We start from the raw sequence: 7,026 nt of genomic DNA on the forward strand, positions 1-7,026 counted from the left end.
TATATATATATATATATATATATATATACACATATATTTGAATATTTTGTGTATGAATATATATGCATACGTGTATATATATATATATATATATATATATATGTGTGTGTGTGTGTGTGTGTGTGTGTGTAGTATGTATATATGTGTATGTGTTTGCATGTGAATGTGCATGTATGTTTGCAAATGTGTGTGTGTGTCCAACCCATACCAGCATGGAACACGGATGTTAAATGAAAATGATGTATGTATCTTTGTATGTATATATATATATATATATATATATATATATATATATATATATATATATATAGTCTGCTCGATTAAGACACATTCAATATGTGGGGTGGGAGTTAAAGCAATTTTTTTTTCTAGTTCTTCCTTTCCTTCTTTCATTTTTCTTTTTTCATTTTGTTTTTCTTTTTCGGATGGTGTTGGAGGGTAGGTTTTCCATCCGATTGCGGTAAACATTAAGACGATACCTCGTATGCGGCGGCGGCGGGAGATTGTCCACTATTATAGTGCCGAAATATCTTAAAGTGATTGTAAAAGACGTGGAGGAAGGTGGAATGAAATTAAGAATTATGTCTAACATAGGCACACGACCACACAATTTCAAAAAGAAAAAAACACAACGAACAGCCGACTAACGCGACCAGTTGTTAACTGGTACTTATTTTTATCGATTCTTTGAAGAATGAAAAGCCAAGTCGACCTCGGGAGGGATTCGAAGAAGAAGAAAAGAAAGAACTATCAGTAGGTGAAGTCAACCTGGAAGCATTGATAGAAAACCAACAGCGAACAGAAATGACCATGGATTTTTCTTTACTTTCTTTTTTTTTGCGTAAGTCAGTGGGGAAGCTTTGAGATATCAATAAGACAAAGATAAAGTGAAGTGCTGTATTATTAGGAACTGTTCCAAACTGCTTACCAGAACGATCATTGTTCGAATCCAGCAGGTGCTGTCACATTTCTGTAGAGTTTTTGTTGAATAACATAAGCCTGTATAAGCGACTGTCGAAGTTGTGGCTAACACAGTGGCTAGTTGCATTTTCAGTGAAATCAGCTGCTGCGGTCGAAGAAAGAGACGGAGAAAGAAAGAGAGAAGACAAGTGCGTGAGTGTGTGTGAAACGGAAAGAGTACAGAAGATACCAGACAAGTTTCCATAGAATAAATGACAGAACTATACGCTAGACATCCTAACTGCTTGTGGCATAGCTGTACGATCATCCCACTATACACCTTAATTCTTCTCTCGCTTACATTTATGTATGTATATATGTTTGTTTCATTTATTCTACATATATATAAATATATATACATACACAACTGACGTTTTCTTTTCTTTTTTTCTAGTTTCGTTCGATTATATATCTTTTTCGGGCGGCGAAATTTAAACGGGGTTTTATCTAGTTCCTTGCTTAATATCGGTTTATTTATTTTTGTTGAACGAAACTCCACACGTGGGTGGATTGCTTACTCTTGGCAAATATTTAGTGTTCGGTCAGTGAATCTTCCTAGTATGCAGTGGTATTTTACACCACTTTCACTACTGCCTCGTTTAGTAGCCTCAGGCCAACTTGTTTCTTGTTCTTTCTTATTCTTTTCTTTCTCTTTTTACTTGCTTCGTTCACTACTGATTGACATGAACCGTTAAATCGCTTATCTTCCCTAACATCAACGCACAACTACACATCTAAACATGAGCCAACCAAGGAGTCTCTGTCTACGTGGTCGTTCGGCTTGCTAGAAATACCAGTAAAATCTCCCACAAATCACATCCTACTATCATAAAAATAAAAAAGGAAAGACACGTTGGATAATGTATTTGTAGATACATTATGCTTAAATAAAAGGAGTGGTCACGACAGAAACATCAACCTACTTGATCACGGCTGTGCTGAGGCTAAACAGCAACTCCACCACATCGAAACACCAATATACTGCAGATAGTTCGAAAGTTCATATCTCAGTAAAGACATGAACGTCACAAATTCTTGTCACTCTTTTCTTAAAACAATATTAATACCAAATTAACGATAATTGTAACTTGGGCAAATGACCATACATTTTACGGGAGTGAACATTTTTATTAACTCCAGAAAGAGGAAGAACTAAATCGACCCCGGCGAGATTTGAAACCATAAGGTCAAGGGATATATTTATTTAAATATAGACGTGGTTAGTGTTCTACCAATTCTGCCATACAACTGGCCTCAATATCACAAATGGCAAGCTCTTGTTAAATTCGCGGCCTGGTTTCAAGTCTTGTTTATTTCTGCTGTTAATGTATTGAGAGAATCATTACAGACTGTTTATTTTATGCTCCTATAGTGTGTGTCTGGGGGAAATGTACATACTCTATATAAAGTAATAACTTGGGCATTAATAATAATTCTTTCTAACATTTCTAATATACACACAAGGTCAGTAATTTTAGGGGCAGGGTGTTAATCGATACTATCGACCACAGAATACTAAAAAGCAAAGTTGACTGACCTCTGTAGTAGTTGAACTCAGAATGTAAAGTGCAAGAAGAAATGCTGCTAAACATTTTTCCAAAGTGCCAACGATATATGGTTTTCTTCAGCCGGTGAGAAATGTCAAGTCTGCCCTCCTAGGACACTGTAAATTCGACCATGATAATTATGTATACTGTTTTGTATTAATCATGCGAATTGTTTTTGTATTCCTGGATAGCAGGAACATGTCTTGGGGTGATGTTACCCCTACTATCTCTTGGAAGACATGACTACCCTTCAGGTTCACGTGCATCTCCCAATCTGAGGCTGGATGCAAAATAGAAAATGGGTCCCCTATTATTGCTCTCGTCCTAGGAACCTTGTCACCTTCCCTTAGGAATTTGATGCCTTTGATGATGGTGGCTGCTGTTTGTTGACCTTAACCTTCTGCTAGCCTGTCCATTTGGTGATTTCTCTAAGGACCTTGTTATACCACCACTTGTATTGGCTCCCAGTGCTTTAGGGCAGCCAGTTAAAATGTGGTTCAGGGTACAAAAAGTTGCTTCAAACTGCTTACCCTAAATTATAATGTTATTTGGGGTTGACAAAAGCAATAACAGACAGGATGAAGGAAAATGTTCCTTGGTCAGTTATCCAGAGTTTGCTCAAGAACATTATGCTCTTGAATGTCTGGTCCCTCTATATCCATTGTCCTGCTGGGCAAGTCCTACTTCCTTTTCACAATGATCTGCAGATCCTTTGTACTATGAGCTCTCTCTTCTATGTACCTGGCATTGATATTTTTCCACCTCCCGACTCTCTAGTTGCCAAGTCCTAGCCATCTTTTTTGAGGCTACTCCAACAATCTCCTAGTGTTTCCTATACATTTCTGCTTCCTTCACAATTTCCTGGAGCTTCTACCTTCTGCTACTTTATGGCCTTGCTGACATATCTGATTTTCTCATTCTCAAATTAAAGCAACAATTGAATGATTAAATGTTAGAAAGGCTGAGGTGCAGTGGAATAGGGAAAACTATTAAAGTGTTGGTTTTGGCAAAAGCAATAACAGACAGTATTTAGTAACAGGCATTTTTACATTTTATGTTCAAAACCTGTCAAGATCACCTTTACCTTTTAGCAAAACAATAGTAAATTCCTGGAATCTGCTAAATCAATTTTACTCTCTCCCAAACTTTGTGCCTTTGGTCTTTGTGCTCTTTCCAGGGTACGAGGCAAATTTCATTAGTGTTGGTGCAATGGAAAAACCACACAACACATTCTGTAACAGGGCTGGCATTAGAAAAGTCATCTAGCCATTGAAAGCATGTTAAAATAGACCTTGGAGCATGCTGCAAGTCTTCCAACTCATCAGATCTTGCTGAACTATCCAGCCCATGCCAGCATGAAAATCAGAATTGAATGCAATAATGATGATGATAAGAAACAACAGAGAGAATACAAAAGGTCACATGAGAGGCATCACTTCTCTGTTGTGTCAAGTAGCTGCACCAACAGCAGATGTCATCACAGCTGCAGATTGAGAGCAGGCCTTGTAGACCATGTGCAATCCTGCCACAGATGATTACTGAACAAAAACAGTCAATGGCAACTTATGATGGACAGTTGAACAAGAAAAAAGAAATGAATATATATATATATATATCAGGCACGTGCCGTCAGTAATTATTCAGGGTAGGCAGTTGGCGACCTTTATGTAGTAAAGCTCACAAAACATAAGCGAAATACAGGTGCCCGACTGAGTTGAAGGCAGATCTATTTCTGCCTTTATTACACATAAAGAAAACAGTATTGTAGAAATGAACACTGCATGTGTACTACAGCAGTATTATGTGTAGCTTAAATACTGAGATTGAAAAGCAGGGGCGAATTATGCCTACCTAATCTACAAAAAAATAAAACATTTTGCATTTTATGCATATTAACCTTCATAATTTTATTGAATAAGGTGCATATTTTGCCATGAGAGGAAAATGTTTATTAATCTATTTTATTCAAGATAGGCACTGTCTACGTAGATGGCGCATCCCTGATATACATATAAGAGTAAAAGAATAAAAGAATATATATATAGTGAAGTATGTTGCCACTTAAATGTGGCTGACCCCTAGGGATGGATGTTACTGTTGCTTTCAGCCCCAGGAGGACATCTCCTCCAGCTGGCTTATCGACACACTTCTGTGTCCTGTCTGTTTTTGTTTTGCCAAGGGAAGTTATCCCTCTCATCGTGATCTGTAGCACGAATGGACTCGAGTTTCAGGGTTGAAGTGTGTCGATAAGCCAGCTGGAGGAGATGTCCTCCTGGGGCTGAAAGCAACAGTAACATCCACCCCTAGGGGTCAGCCACATTTAAGTGGCAATATACTTCACTTTATCGTGCAGTTACTGTTAATACCTCGTTTTGAGAATTAACAATATATATATACACATACACAAACATACATATATAAAAACAGAGACATATGCATATATCTAGTTCAAATTTACAGAAATCAAAAGACAAAGTGAGGGAACAACAAGCAGCCGTATTAGCTTGATGCTCAGGAAAAATGGAAAAGTCTTTGATATTTCGAGTCTATGCGCTTCAACAGAAAGGGTTGAGAGAAAAAAATGGAGAGAAAATGAAAAGGAACAGAGAGAGAAAAAAGATATGTAGGGATTAATAGTTCAACATGATGAAATGACTGGAAGAAAGAGGCTGACTGAAAGGGAGATAATAACAGTGACCTGGCTGAACTAGAGTGTGCAAGCACATTTATGTATGTAAGAATGGAGTATGTATGTGTAAATGGGGGTTTAGCATAGATTTTTGGGGCCTACCAATTTTGAACAGTCTCAAGTATAACAGGCTGAAACTGTAAGGATGATTGGAAGCTTGACTGATGAAAGAAAGTCATAAATGTTCCGTCCTGGTTTTTTCTGTCCATCTTCATATTGTCTATCTGTCCGTATGTTTTTATTGTCATCTGTTACGTTCTTATTCCGTTTTTTGGATTTATATATATATATATATATATATATATATATACATACATCCCACCCATGCCAGCATGGAAGGAAGACGTTATATAATAATGACGATGATGTATATATATATATATATATATATTTATATAGATAGGGTGATAAATTGGAGAACATTATTTTTTTCTTTGTGGTTGAGTCATTGATGACCTCTTTCTCGCATATTTGATGTCCACCTAGTGGTCATCCCTTATACACGTATATATATATATATATATATATATATATATATATATATATATATATATATATATATTTATATATATATATTTTTTTTTCTCCGTGTTTTTCTCCTTGTTTTCTCCGTATTCTTTCTGTTGAACAGCGTAGCTCGAAACGTTAAAGATTTTCTGTATTCCCGAGCGTCAAACTAATACATCCTTTTGTTGTTTACACCACCTGTCCTCGTCTGTTGTTGTTTTTTTTCGTACATTCTCCCATATATATATATATGTATATATATATATATATGACAAACTCTTCAGTTTTATCTGCTAAATTCACTCAGAAGATATTGGTCAGGCTTGACCTATAACAGAGTGCCCTGCAGTAGGACTGAACCCATAATCATGTGGTAGCAAAACAAACATCTTAACCACACAGCCATGCCTGCAGCTCTTCTGATCATTCCATTGTTTTTTATATATTCTTTCTTTTATTTATTCATTCATCGATTTACATCCCTAGTTATTTATTTATCAATGAACTTAATAATTAAACAGTGCATAAAATCATTAATGATTTATCCATTTACCTATCCAGAACCCACCTATGTTTTTGTGGGTTTTCTGTTTTGGTTTTATCTCCCATCTTTTGATCTTTTATTCTTTTTTTTTTATCTTTTATTTGTTTCTGCCATTAGACTGTGGCCATGCTAGGGCACCACCTTAGAGAATTTTTTACTCAAATGAATCGATCCTAGGTGTTATTTTTTAGGCCTGGTATTTATTCTATCAGTCTCTTTTGCTGAATTACTAAGTTACAGGGGCACAAACATTGCCATCACTAGTGATCAGTTCAAACACCATAATGTTGACTGGATGTTTGATTTTTATCACTCTCGATACATGTCCTCAGATTGACACTCAAACACTCTGAAATGTTCATATTGGAGCTTCTGACATGAATGCCAAGCAGTACAGCATGTTGTTTCCAAATTTTTAACAGAGTGAATTGTGTCATGGTGCTGTTTCTCTCACAGATGGTGCCCAACAGAACCTACCATACTGTGTAGTCGACAAAATCAAAAACAAACAATGCGCATGCACGAAATTAAAAATATGAAATGGCAACAATTTACCCATCACACCCTGTATATGTATGTGTGTGTGTGTATATACATATATATATAGATTGGAGCCTGGTGTTGCCATCCGATTTCACCAGTCCTCAGTCAAATCGTCTAACCCATGCTAGCATGGAAAGCAGACGTTAAACGATGATGATGATCATCATCATGATGATGATATATATATATATAGACAAATGTATACAGGGAGTGATAAAAGTATATAGATGTACATA

At 36.4% G+C, this 7,026-nt stretch overlaps 1 protein-coding gene across 9 annotated transcripts in view; it reads right to left on the minus strand.

Moving 5' to 3' along the window:
* The window catches only part of LOC106879787 (diacylglycerol kinase beta), a 398,611-nt gene extending 397,373 nt beyond the window's left edge, over positions 1-1,238 (minus strand). For 3 of the 9 annotated variants that reach the window (XM_089364495.1, XM_089364472.1, XM_089364471.1), the window contains exon 1: positions 929-1,209. The gene's annotated coding sequence lies outside the window, so the exon portion shown is untranslated. Of the gene's footprint in view, positions 1-928 lie in introns of all 9 variants that reach the window. The other 6 variants (XM_089364499.1, XM_089364483.1, XM_089364476.1 and 3 more) reach the window with 4 other exon arrangements.
* Between the last annotated feature and the right edge of the window lie 5,788 nt (positions 1,239-7,026).

This window comes from Octopus bimaculoides, chromosome 16 (assembly GCF_046866305.1).
Source record: "Octopus bimaculoides isolate indiv1 chromosome 16, ASM4686630v1, whole genome shotgun sequence".
Classification (NCBI taxonomy): domain Eukaryota; kingdom Metazoa; phylum Mollusca; class Cephalopoda; order Octopoda; family Octopodidae; genus Octopus; species Octopus bimaculoides.